Source organism: Nesoenas mayeri, assembly GCF_963082525.1.
Source record: "Nesoenas mayeri genome assembly, chromosome: Z".
In the NCBI taxonomy this organism is placed as follows: Eukaryota; Metazoa; Chordata; class Aves; order Columbiformes; family Columbidae; genus Nesoenas; species Nesoenas mayeri.
The window spans coordinates 41,537,431-41,549,685 of record NC_137542.1 but is presented as its reverse complement, the minus strand read 5'-3'; positions in this window follow the sequence as shown (position 1 = coordinate 41,549,685).

Here is a 12,255-nt window from a genome sequence, read left to right as displayed (position 1 = left end):
CAAATGTGTAGCTCCTTGATGGCTTATTTTCCCGTTTTAAAACTTTATATTCACTAAAGTAGGCATCAGAACTTAGGGAAACACAAGTAACATACACTTCTAGGCATACTTGCTGGCAGAAATCATATTAGTCCAAGAAGTGCCATAATCTTCTACATATCTGTTACAAACTACTGCTCTGGAAGGTGTGTGATCCAGATGATAAATAATAATGCAACCTCTAAAGGTCATATAAGGTGCATATTTCTCTTTAAGAAAAAGTGGAAATGAAGATATATTACATAAACACTGAACCTTATCACCCTCATCAAGCTCCAGACAATCGAAACAGTTGCTAACGCACTTGGCCACCCCACCTCCTCTCCTTCCTCGCCTATCCCTTCTGAAGAGTTTATAGCCATCTAATGCAGCACTCCGGTTATGAAAATCATCCCACAGTGTTTCTGTAATGGCAACTATGTTATACTTTTTCTTTTGCACAATGGCTTCCAACTCATCCTCTTTCTTGCCTGTGCTGTGTGCTTTGGTGTAATACAGATGCACTTCACTGGACTATTGATTCTGCCACCTCTTTTTAAGGAGAAGCCCTAATTCCTTTATGGCTGTTTTCAGGAAGTTTTATGGTTTCTAAAACATCAATAAACTTTCTGTCTTTGCTGCCATGTGGATTTCCATCTGCTACCTCCACTGAGATGGTAGACTGAAGGAAGTCAAGAGCACATCATCCCTCAAACACTGACATCCCACCTCCAAGGCTTATCTCTAGAAAGCCTGGTTTTATCCCTTTCTCCCTTCAAATCAAGTTTAAAGCTCTTTCAGTGAGCCCTGCTGCCTCCTACATGAAGATCCTTTTCTCCCTTTGAGACAGATCTACCCTGTCACCAGCAGGCGTGGTGTCATTTATACTGAATCATGATTTAAAAAAACAATAATATTCTGCTGGTTACACCAGTTTACACTGGAGGGACAGAGGAGAACGCTTCTGCTCCTGATCAGGTAACCAGTCATCCCAAGGCCCTGAATCCCAAGCTCTTGATTGCCTTTGGACTTCTTTTTGCAACTTCATTGCTGCCTACCTGAAAAATCAATAATGGATAATAATCAGAAGGGCCAGTCAGCTGCTAGAAGTAGAAAAAAAAAGAGAGGCAAAAGCTGTGAGCTCTAGTTACAAACCTGGGATGCAGGTGGAGGTGAGTGGCCCGGGGAAAGCTCTGGAGCTGAAGGTGGGAGCAGCAAGGGCTTCCAGAGGGGTGGATCGCCTTCGTACATTCTCCAGCCACACTCTTCTGTAGGAAGACCCTAGAGAGGTTTTTCCAGCTGCGCTCTGCCTGGCCTCACCATAAACAGAGCAAGTGAGGTGCCTCTTTTTGCCAATGTTTGTGCTAGCTGAAATAGGGTATCTGGGTAATCACAAAACCAGTTTTGGCAAAGACCTTTTTCTGGACTTTCGATGCCATACAACATCAATGGCTTGCTTGCTTAATACAAAGCTCATTAGATTTTGTGTATGTCACCATTTAAGTAAAGGGGGAATTAAAATATTACATTGAATTCACATTAATCCTTTCTTGCTCAGAAAGCTTAGATCATAGAATCACAGAATCACTTCGGTCAGAAGAGACCCTCAGCATCATAAGGTCCAAGCATAACCTAACTCCAGCACTAAACCATGTCCTTAAGAACCTCGTCTAAATGCCTTTTAAACACCTCCAGGAATGGTGACTCCACCACTTCCCCAAGCAGCCTGTTCCAGTGTCTGACAACCCTTTCCATGAAGAATTTTTTCCTAATATCCAATCGGAACATCCCCTGGTGCACGTGGGGCCATTTCTTCTTGTCCTATGAGTTGTTACGAGGGAGAAGAAAACAACACCCTCCATGCTACAACCTCCTTTCAGGTAGTTGTAGACAGCGATAAGGTGTCCCCTCAGAGTCCTTTTCTCCAGGCTAAGCAGCTCCAGTTCCCTCAACCACTCATCATTGGACTTGTGCTCCAGACCCCTCATCAGCTTCTTTGAACTCTCTTTAGTTTTTCAATGTCCTTCTCATGCTGTGTGGCCCCAAACTGAACACAGCGTTCAAGATGGGTCCTCACCAGTGCCAAGTACACTGGCACCATCACTTCTCTAGTTCTGCTGGCCACACTGTTCCTGATACAAGCCAGGATGCTGTTGGCCTTTTTGGCCACCTGGGCACACTGCTGGCTCATGTTCAGCTGGCTGTCAGTCAACACCCCCAGATCCTTTTCCTCCAGGCAGCTTTCCAGCCACTCTTCTCCGAGCCTGTAGCACTGCCTGGGGTTGTTGTGACCCAAGTGCAGGACCTGGCACTTGGCTTTGTTAAACCTCATACAATTGGCCTCAGCCTAATGGCCCAGACAGTCCACATCCCTCTGTATGACCTTCCTACCCTCCAGCAGATGAACACTGCCACCCGATTTAGTGTCATTTGCAAACTTACTAAGAGTGCACTCAATCCCTTCTTCCAGACCATTGATAAAGAGATTAAACAGAACTGGCCCCAATACTGGGCCCTGGGGAACACCACTAGTGACCGGCCACCAACTGGATTTGGCTCTGTTCCCCACAACTCTTTGGGCCCAGCCATCCAGCCAGTTCTTTATCCATCACAGAGTACACCCATCCAGGCCATGAGCTGCAGCTTCTCCAGGAGAATGCTGTGGGATATGGTGTCTAAGGCTTTACTGAAGTCTAAGTACACAACATCCACAGCCTTTTCCTCATCTACAAGTTGCGTCACCTTGTCATAGAAGAAGATCAGGTTGGTCAAACAGGATCTGCCTTTCATAAACCCATGTTGACTGGGCCTGATCACTTGGCTGTCTTGTAAGTGCTGTGTGATGTTACTCAAGATCATCTGCTCCATGACCTTCCCCAGCACTGAGGTTAGACTCTAGTTCCCCAGATCCTCCTTCCTGCCCTTCTTGTAGATGAGCATCACATTTGCCAACTTCCAGTCAACTGGGACCTCCCCAGTTTGCCAAGATTGCTGGTAGATAATGGAAAGTGGCTCAGTGATCACCTCTGCCAGCTCCCTCAGCACAGTGGGTGTATCACATCTGGCCCCACAGACTGATGGGTGTCCAAGTAGTGTAGCAGGTCGCTAACTATTTCACCTTGGATTATTGGGGCTTCATACTGCTCCTCATCCCTGACTTCTGGATCAGGGGGCTGGGTACCTGGAGCACAACTGTTCTGAGCATAGAAGAGTCCCTTCTGAAGACTTTTCAGGAAGGATGTGAGGGAGAACAAGGCAGAGGCTTTACAGACTTTGTCAGGTAGCATTGCAGAAGTTTTATTATATGAAAAGGCATCTTGGTGCTGGAGGCAGAAGTGTCTCTCTGGCACTGCACACTAGTCCACTTTACATGTATTTGCTGCTGCATTTTGTCTTGCAAAATATTTGATTTCAAAAGTCATGCCATTTTGAGCCTTACGTCTGTTCTGTTGTAAGCTTGGTTTAGGTCACGCTGCTTTAAGGACAGCTGCTGGAGTTGTGACTTCTGACTTAGTCCCACTAGCGTACCTCTTTTCTTTGGTACCTGAAAACAGATGGTTTGTGCACAAAGATCTTTAAAGGTGGCCTCTGTTGCTGATTGTAGCCATGAGCAACTTAGCATGCACCATTATGGGATAACACTCTAACAGGTAATCACAACATACTGCTTTTATACTGCCCAAACCATGCCACAAATGTGTTTGAAAATCACGGAACTAGCATTTATCTGAGGAGACATGGAAAGATTTATGGAACACAGTGTGGAAAACCATATGATCACAGGTGCAGCTATATGATCATGATCCATGAGGAGGCAACTCACCTAGGGCTTTCCATCCCTTCTGCCCATGCTGTTCCTCTGCAAGTGCGATCTGTTCCACATCACTCTGTAGTGATGGAAATGGCTCATGTAGAGCAACAAGGCTTTGCTCTATTCCCAAATTGAGAGAAGGAAGGAGAAGGCTTAGCTCACTCATGCTCAAAAAAAAAGATTTGAGCCAGAAGCCAGTTTTGTGACTTCCACTCAGGAACTTCTGTGCCCTTCCAAGAGCACTAAAAGCCAAAAAAGTTGTTTTGTTTTGGTTTTGTCTCAGTGCTATGTTGTAATATGTGGAATGATGCATAAACCTTATTGTTTTGCAAGTCATTAAGCAGATGGATTAGAGTTTATATTTGTGTATTTAAAAACTGGTGGAATTATGTGATGGCTGTGTGGACAATGTAGTTTCAGAATAGCTAAAAGCAATCTATTACATTTTTACAAGTCTCAGCATCTGCTTGCACTATTACTAATGTACAGTGTGCATCTGTGCATATATGTACACAGGAGAGAAAAGTAAAATGTCAACAAGATTAGAGAGCAGTGGAAACAAATGGCTCATTCACTTAAATACATACTTATTTCAGCTTCAGTGCAACAAGTATCCCTAATAATCTTTCATTGTTAGTTATATGTATGTGTTTTTGCGTGTATCATAGCCCTCAGAATACCTGCATTTTTTTATTGACTGGTGTCTCAAATTTTTCAGACCAGTGCATATATTGAATTTGATACTTTAAATGAAAAATGAGTGCAAGACAATTTCAGAAAGCAACTATTTTATTTGTACTAAAATCTTGAGATACAGTAGACTTTTATGTTTTTGTTTAAACTTTTATGGCTAGACTATATACTTAAGTGTCAGTCTACATGAACGCATTTGTAACTCGTATATGTAAATACTTAGCTGGTTATTCGAACATATGTGATATAACTTCATCCTGCTGTAATTTTAAGTGTGTTTTACATACCTGTTTATTCCACAATGCTGTCACTTGTGTATTTATTACGAGGGGCTTTGTACATTTCAGTAGCAGCCAGATCCTGAAACTGAAATTCAAGGCAGGCAGAGGGCAAAATCAGGTATTTTCTTGATTTATCTGCATATTGGATAGGTTTTTATATGTATATAATAATAGGCAATAATTGCACTGGGTGTCAGACAAACCTGCTTTTGCTTGGTCAGTCTGCCTCTGAAGTAAGGATAGTATCTGCAGCTGTATGTGTCTCAAAGACTGGATTAGTCATAGAGAACTTGTGTTTTCCCTCTGAAGGAGGTGACTTAGACAATAATCTTTAATGTATTTTAATGCATATGATTTACCAAGTCATCTAAATTATATAGCAAAATCAAATTCCAGTCTCATGAATCTCTGAAAAAATTACCATCTGTGACTTGCAGTTCTAACAGCAAACATGCAACCCTGTGAACACATGTGAAACTTGGTCTTCAAGAGATTTTAAAATATCAAGCATGTGCTCAACATACCCTTTGACAAGCTGCTTTTGCAATCTGCTGGAAACTCATTGTGATAGTTCCACATTTTGCCCACAAAGCCAGTGAACAAAACCCACTGCTGCACTGAATTAAACAACAAGCACCACAAATTAGTGCTGAATCCCCATCTGGAAAACATGCACTGGCCACAGGCCACTTCATCACAATTTGTAAACAACAAACATTTATGAAAGGACAACATCATCAAGAATAGAAAGAAACTGAGAAAACTACATTTTAAACGCAGTGTTGTAACATGAAAACATTGGGGGCACAGTTGCATTTTCCTGCATGATAAACTTTGAAAGGAAGTTTCTATTATCTGATTTACTATCAGGATAACAAAATAGGTTACTGAAGAGAACTGAAAAAGCTCCTTACTACTGGCACTGGTAAATCCTAACTTTTTGCATACTTTGACTGAGAAAAATGTGATAAAATATTAATTTAGTATTTGCTTGAAACAAGAATATAATTGGGTTTGAATGCAGGAAACTGCAAGCTTCAATTTTTTCTGTGCAGTTCTGGCATATTGATTACAGTATTAAGAATGGAAATATAAGAGACCTACTTGGTAATGAGGTTTGTTATACAGTACTGAGCAATATTGTTTGTCTTTGTTTTTAACTCTTGCTGCCAAACAGTGCAGTCACAGAAATGGTCCTTGGGGTTTATGTGTGATTAGGTTCTCCAGCTCCTCAGCGCTCCTGCCACAGTGGGCTTTCCCATTTCAGCTGCTGAATCTCCTTTCCACCCATAGCATCATCCTTGCTCAGAGGAACTTGTGGTTAATACCTCCCTTTTAACCCTCCCTTGCATTAGAATTGCTCACAACAATGGTATTTTTCCATCTCCACTCTAATGTATTTCAGCACTTTCATAGCTTAGTTTGGACTAAATTAATCTCCTGTTAACTTTGATGATATAAGGTTTACAGCAGGGTTTACCCTGGGCTAGTTTGTCAATTCGATCTGCCTAGACACTGGTTCTTCCTTTTTTTCCTGTTTTCCAGCTAAACAGCTGGATCCAGTTTCATACTGCTATAGCTGATGTGCTCCAGGCTGAGAGCTCGTTGCAGTGGCCAGTTGCTGTCTGACAGTTTGATCCTATTCCAGGTTACAATGTAGGGAGGTTTAAACTGATGCTGTACTTTCATTTCCTTTTTTTCTGTTTTGCACCATTGGCAATGTCATGTACATTAATGCTGTGTACAAGAGTGATGTGTTCCCAGTGTAAGAGGTTTCTAAATGACATGGTTTCTGTTCTCAATACATGAACCATTTTTACTCAGCAGTGTTCATAGTCATTTTAGACAAAACAGAATGGAAATGCTTTAAGGAATTTTTACATTAGAAAATCTGCAAAGTGTGCAGCAATTACTTTACAATTCACATATGCTTTAATAGTCAGTGCTGTGTTAAGTCAGGTTTGTGAAACAGGTTTATGTGCTATAGGCTCCTTTCTTCATTCTCTAGGTCTGGGACAGGACATAACCTTTCTGTCTCTCCCTGCCGTCTGAGACTGAATGCTTTGTCTTCTGTTTTGTTCTCATTTGTATCACTCAGGTACTGCCTGGTTAATTAGGTCTGCATTTACAGGAATACTATACCTGAAGTGTGACTTCCTAAGAGTGCCAAAAGAGGAGAAACTACTATTCCCTCTTTTCCCTATTAAAAAACACATTAGTCACTGCTTCAGAGTAGCCTGAGGAGCAGGGGTGCTTCACTGCTGCATAGTGGCACAAACTAAGTCCTTGCCACTCCTTTAGCTCAAAAGTATTTTCAACTATTTTCCTGGGCACATCTCATAATCTTTACCTTCACAACCATGAAATTAGACTAATAACCCTTACTTAAATATGTAAAGCACAGCGTTGATACTACAGTAGTTAGAGTACGCTATACGAGCATTTTTATAAGAAACGATAGGTCATGCTCATCTAGACTTTGACACAATCAAAAAGGCTTATATTTACAGATATATGACATTCTATTATTGACTTTTGATATCAGTGCCTAATGTTATGACAAAACATGTCACTTATTGCTGAAAGCCATTTTGAACCCAATAATTTGAAACAAAGGGAATATAATTCCTATTTGTTTCTTTGGTTTTGTTTTCTTTTAATTTCAGAATACATTCTTTTCCAGCAGATGCCTCCAAATTAGAACAAGGTCACAGAACCAGGACCCAGAGATATAGATTTACAAATGGATAGATTAATTCTTTAGAACGTTAACCTCTGCAACATTGTCTTTAAGCTTCATGTGAAAGCGAACCACCACTCTGGGAAGGGATTGGGAAGAGAAATCAGGGCTTTCTCTCTGACATTTTTTTGTTCTTTGACTCTTTTGTTCTTTACTGCTTAAAAAACCCTTGGGCTCAGCTTTGTGGCACGGATTTATGTATTAGCAAGAGGAATTCCTTGAACAAATGGACTTTCATATGGATGGGTTTTGTAATGATGAGCAGAAAAATTCCTGAAGGACCAGGTCTCTTACTGTTTGCTGATCTAAAACTGATCGTAGATCTTCCCAAGTCAGACAGTGGCCTCTCCATAGGCTCCCTATGTGTTCAGTGCAGAGAGAATGGCTTCTCCCAAAGCCTTTTTGGGTGGCTGCTCTCCATCTCCACGCTTTCACCAGGTTAGTGTAGACTGCAGCAACTTCATTTAGACATCCAAGTGAAAAGTGTATCGGCAGCATCGAACTTGGGTGAGATGGAGAAAGTGCTGTCTTCTGTGTGTCTCCCAGGGCTGCAATGAATGTGCACGTTTTGAGTGAGCTCTACTGTCTTTGTTCTTGTAAAGGTGTTTTGATATGTGGTATGGCTAGTGCCTGTTAGCATTATATATGAAGATAATGTAACATCAGCCAAAACAAAACTGAAGACTGAAGAATGTGTCACTGTGTGATGTGAGTTTAAAGTAGCTTTGAAACAAAAATATTTTTCTGTTTGGACCTTCTTTGCAGCCGGGTTTCCCACTTTTTTTTTTTTTTCCCACAAAAGGAAATTTGGGATTTAAATGGTAATGGAATCCTGCCCAGAGCTGATCATAGTTACAAGGTGCTTAAGCCTGGGTTCAGGAAGATGTCCTTCTTTTATCTGTTGTTCAATACAAACATTCAATAGATTGTTTAAATGTCAGTTGTCCTTTCCACAGATTTTTACCTCTGCCATTCACCTTCTCCTGACATCCCAGAGAAAAGTAAAAGAGTGGAGCAGTGATTGCTAGGAGGAAATACCAAGAAGGTTAGGGGCAGGGGGGGGAAATAACAAACTGCAGTACAATTTCTCCTTGATGTGAGGCAATTTAGAAACAGTTCAGAGACTCTGAAAAACATGATTGAGTACAAATTCATCCTGTGCACTGGTATGTGTTTCCACATATTGCATCCAGTGAGAGATATATGTGTATATATAATGATTCATGATGATATATATCAAATACAAAATTAATCTTAAAAAATACATACTCTATTCTCATGTTATTACTTTGCGTGTGACTGTAATATTCTGTTCATTGCACCTATGCCCATTTCTTGCTGTTTATGTGTGGAAGTGCTTTCTCAAATGAAACAAAATAGTATTTTTCTAAATAGGGTGCACAAGAAAATATTAAATTTTTATTATTTGTTTACTGCAACTTTGTTGGTGTTATTGGTCTGGTTGGTCTTAAAAGAATTTAGATAAATTGTTCTTATATTTGTAATGAAATGAAAAGAACTGAACCAAAGTCAGCCATGTATTAACTGTATTGATTTCAGTCTGTTTATCCTTACTTTGTTGTGGCACATTTTGTCTGTGTGTTTATGCACTAGACAAATAAGTTTCTGCAGGTGTAGAAGAGAGATCATACTGTCCTTATAAGAAACAGTCCTGTGGTGAGCACCATCAAGAAAAGGAAGAAATCATTGTGCTGAAACGTGTAAAACATTTTGCTGCAAGCAATGAAAATGAGAGACATCACATACCTATTATACCTCTTGTAAAAAAGTGGCAGAAAGTTAAAGGCTTTCTGTTAACCCTTTGGTTATTGTCATGTTTCTGAGCACACAGACATGTATGAGGTGAAAATATTTCTTGACAGCAAAAGCGATCTCTCAGGAAAAATGTAAGACATAAGACAGTGCAAACATGGGTATAGTATTTATCTGTCACTGTCCTCTAGCCTTTCCATCTTTCCACTATACTGTACAGTGTAGAAATTGTCAATATTGGATTTATTTATAAGGTCCCTGAAAATGCATTCAGGATTTGAAAACTAGATCTTATTAGTTTTGGGTGGATATATTTTTTCAGAAATAGTAAAGAGGAGCGAAATACGATAATCACATAAAGTATATTATCCTCAGTTGTGGATAAGTGGACAGTGTTTTTGTTTTGTTTTGTTTTTGTTTTTATTTTAAGCTGTGGATAAGCGGACAGTCATTTGCCCAGCACTGCCATAAAGGAAAATACTGGTTTAATCTGTTGTTTTGATTCCCACTGCATTATCTAGGTTGGTCCTGCCTGGCCAAGCGAGTGACCTTCTATGATGGAGTAACTACATCAGTGGACAAAGAAAGAACTATGGATGTAATCTGTCTGGACTTCTGTAAAGCCTTTGACATGATCCTCCACAACATCCTTTTTCCTCAGGTGAAGAGATATGGCTTTGATGGGTGGACTGTTTGGTGGATGAGGAACTGGTTAGATTGTCACAGCCAGAGGGTAGTCTGAATGGACACAGTTAACAAGTGGTCTCCCTTGGGGGTCTGTCTGGGGACCAGTACTATTTATTATTCTTCATCAATGACATAGACAGTGGGATTGAGTGCACCCTCAGCAAGCTTACAGATGACAGCAAGCTGAATGGTAAATGGTACAGTTGACACAACTGAAGGATGGGATGCCATCCAGAGGGATCTGAACAGGCTTGAGAATTGGGCCTGTGCAAACCTCATGCAGTTCAACAAGGCCAAGTGCAACCCCCAGTATCAGAACAGACCGGGGGATGAAGGGCTTGAGAGCAGCCCTGCGGAGAAGGACTTGGGGGTACTGGTGAATGAAAAGCCAGACATGAGCCAACAATGTGCACTTGCAGCCCTTGGGGAGCATCAGAAGGAGTGTGGCCAGCAGGTGGACAGAGGTGATTTTGCCCCTCTGCTCCGGTGAGACCCCACCTGGAGTGCTTGTGTCCAGCTCTGGAGCCCTCAGCACAGGAAAGACATGGACCTGTTGAACAGGGTCCAGAGGAAGCCAGAAAAATGATCAGAGGGCTGGAACATCTGTGCTGTGAGGACAGACTGAGAGCTGGGGTTGTCCAGCCTGGAGAAGAGAAACATTATTGCAGAATTTCAGTACTTAAGAGGGGGCTATAAGAAAGATGGGCACAGACTTTTTGACAGGGCCTATCGTGACAGGACAAGGACTAACAGTTTTAAACTAAAAGAGAGGAGATTCAGGCCAGACGTAAGGAAGAAATTTTTTACAATGAGGGTGGTGAAACATTGGCTCAGGTTTCCCAGAGAGGTGGTAGATACCCCAGCCCTGGAGACATTCCAGGCCAGGCTGGACGGGGCTCTGAGCAACCTGATCTTGTTGAAGATGTCCCTGCTCGCTGCAAGGGGTTGGACTAGATGACCTTTAAATGTCCCTTCTGACCAAAACCATTCTATGATTCTATGATTTGGGGTTTTTCTCTAATCAAGTACTGCTTCCTTCCTCCACTCTTCCTGTATTTTGTCCAGTCATGAGATTATTTGGGGGCTTCCTATTTTCTCAGCTTTTCCTCTTATGTTCCACTATCTTTTTTTCTTAAGCAGCTATTTTTTCCCTGTGTCAAAATGTTTCTCTCCAAGCAGCTTGCAGAGCAGCTGCCCCTTTAGCGTGTCCCCAGAGGAGGCTGAAAGTAGAGGTTTGGATGCAGCTGCCCAGTGTGTGCTGCAGAACCCCATACCCATCTCTCCCTCTTGCACCTGCCCCTGAGTGCTCCCAGATGTGAAGCAGAAGGGAGAAGCACAGGCAGTGCTGTCATTGCCAGCAGCAGCTCCAGAGTTTTTACTCACTGAGGGGTGTCTGCAGACCTTGTTAAGTTTCTGGGAATGGGCTGGTTGGACAGGTGACTCTCTAAATTGTCAGTACTGTGAAAATAATGAAAATAATGTTGTAACAGTGGTGTTTTGGTGAAGTGCTAAATCACTTGGCAGTAAGGGATTTTTACATTTAGACGTCAAATCAAATGGCTGAATCCGCTGAGTGGTACCATATTTCAGTGAGGAGAGTTCGTATGAAAAAACACAGTTAAGATTGCTCTTCCTTTGAAAACTCCCAGCTGGGATGTGGGTAGGAAAGCCAGATCCCTTTGGCCTAGAGAAGGGCTGCTGTGGAGCTGCAGGAGCAGGGGGTGGCCCAAACCAGGTGTAGTGATGAACCATTTACCACCTTCCCCCAGCCTGAGAGCCAGTGAGTAGAATATGTCAGCAACAACAAAAACAGCCATACGTGAAAACAATGACAAAGGACATCATCCAGCATGGGAGAACTTCTCCCTGTTGTGGTCATCACTGCTCTGACCTGAATGCTCAGTACTGCATCTCATGAACTTGATAACAGAAAATCATTAGTGGAGGAGGTCTCATAAGGCAAATTACAGCACAAACCACCCAGAACCATAATAAAGACTTTGAAAACTATCAATGGGCCACAAGCGAAGTCTTGTTATTGGTCCCTTCCTCAACACATGCATACACATACATATATGTAAACACAGCTCAGCATTAGTGGGTCTTGTATTGAAATTACAAAATGCTATGTTTTTCCTTCCTTAAGATTAAATATAGTTCAAGTGACTTGTTAAGTTCAAACAGTTCTGGATTTTTAAATAATTGTAAAGTACTTCAATTTTAAAAAGAAAAAAAATCTAGGCACCTTAGCT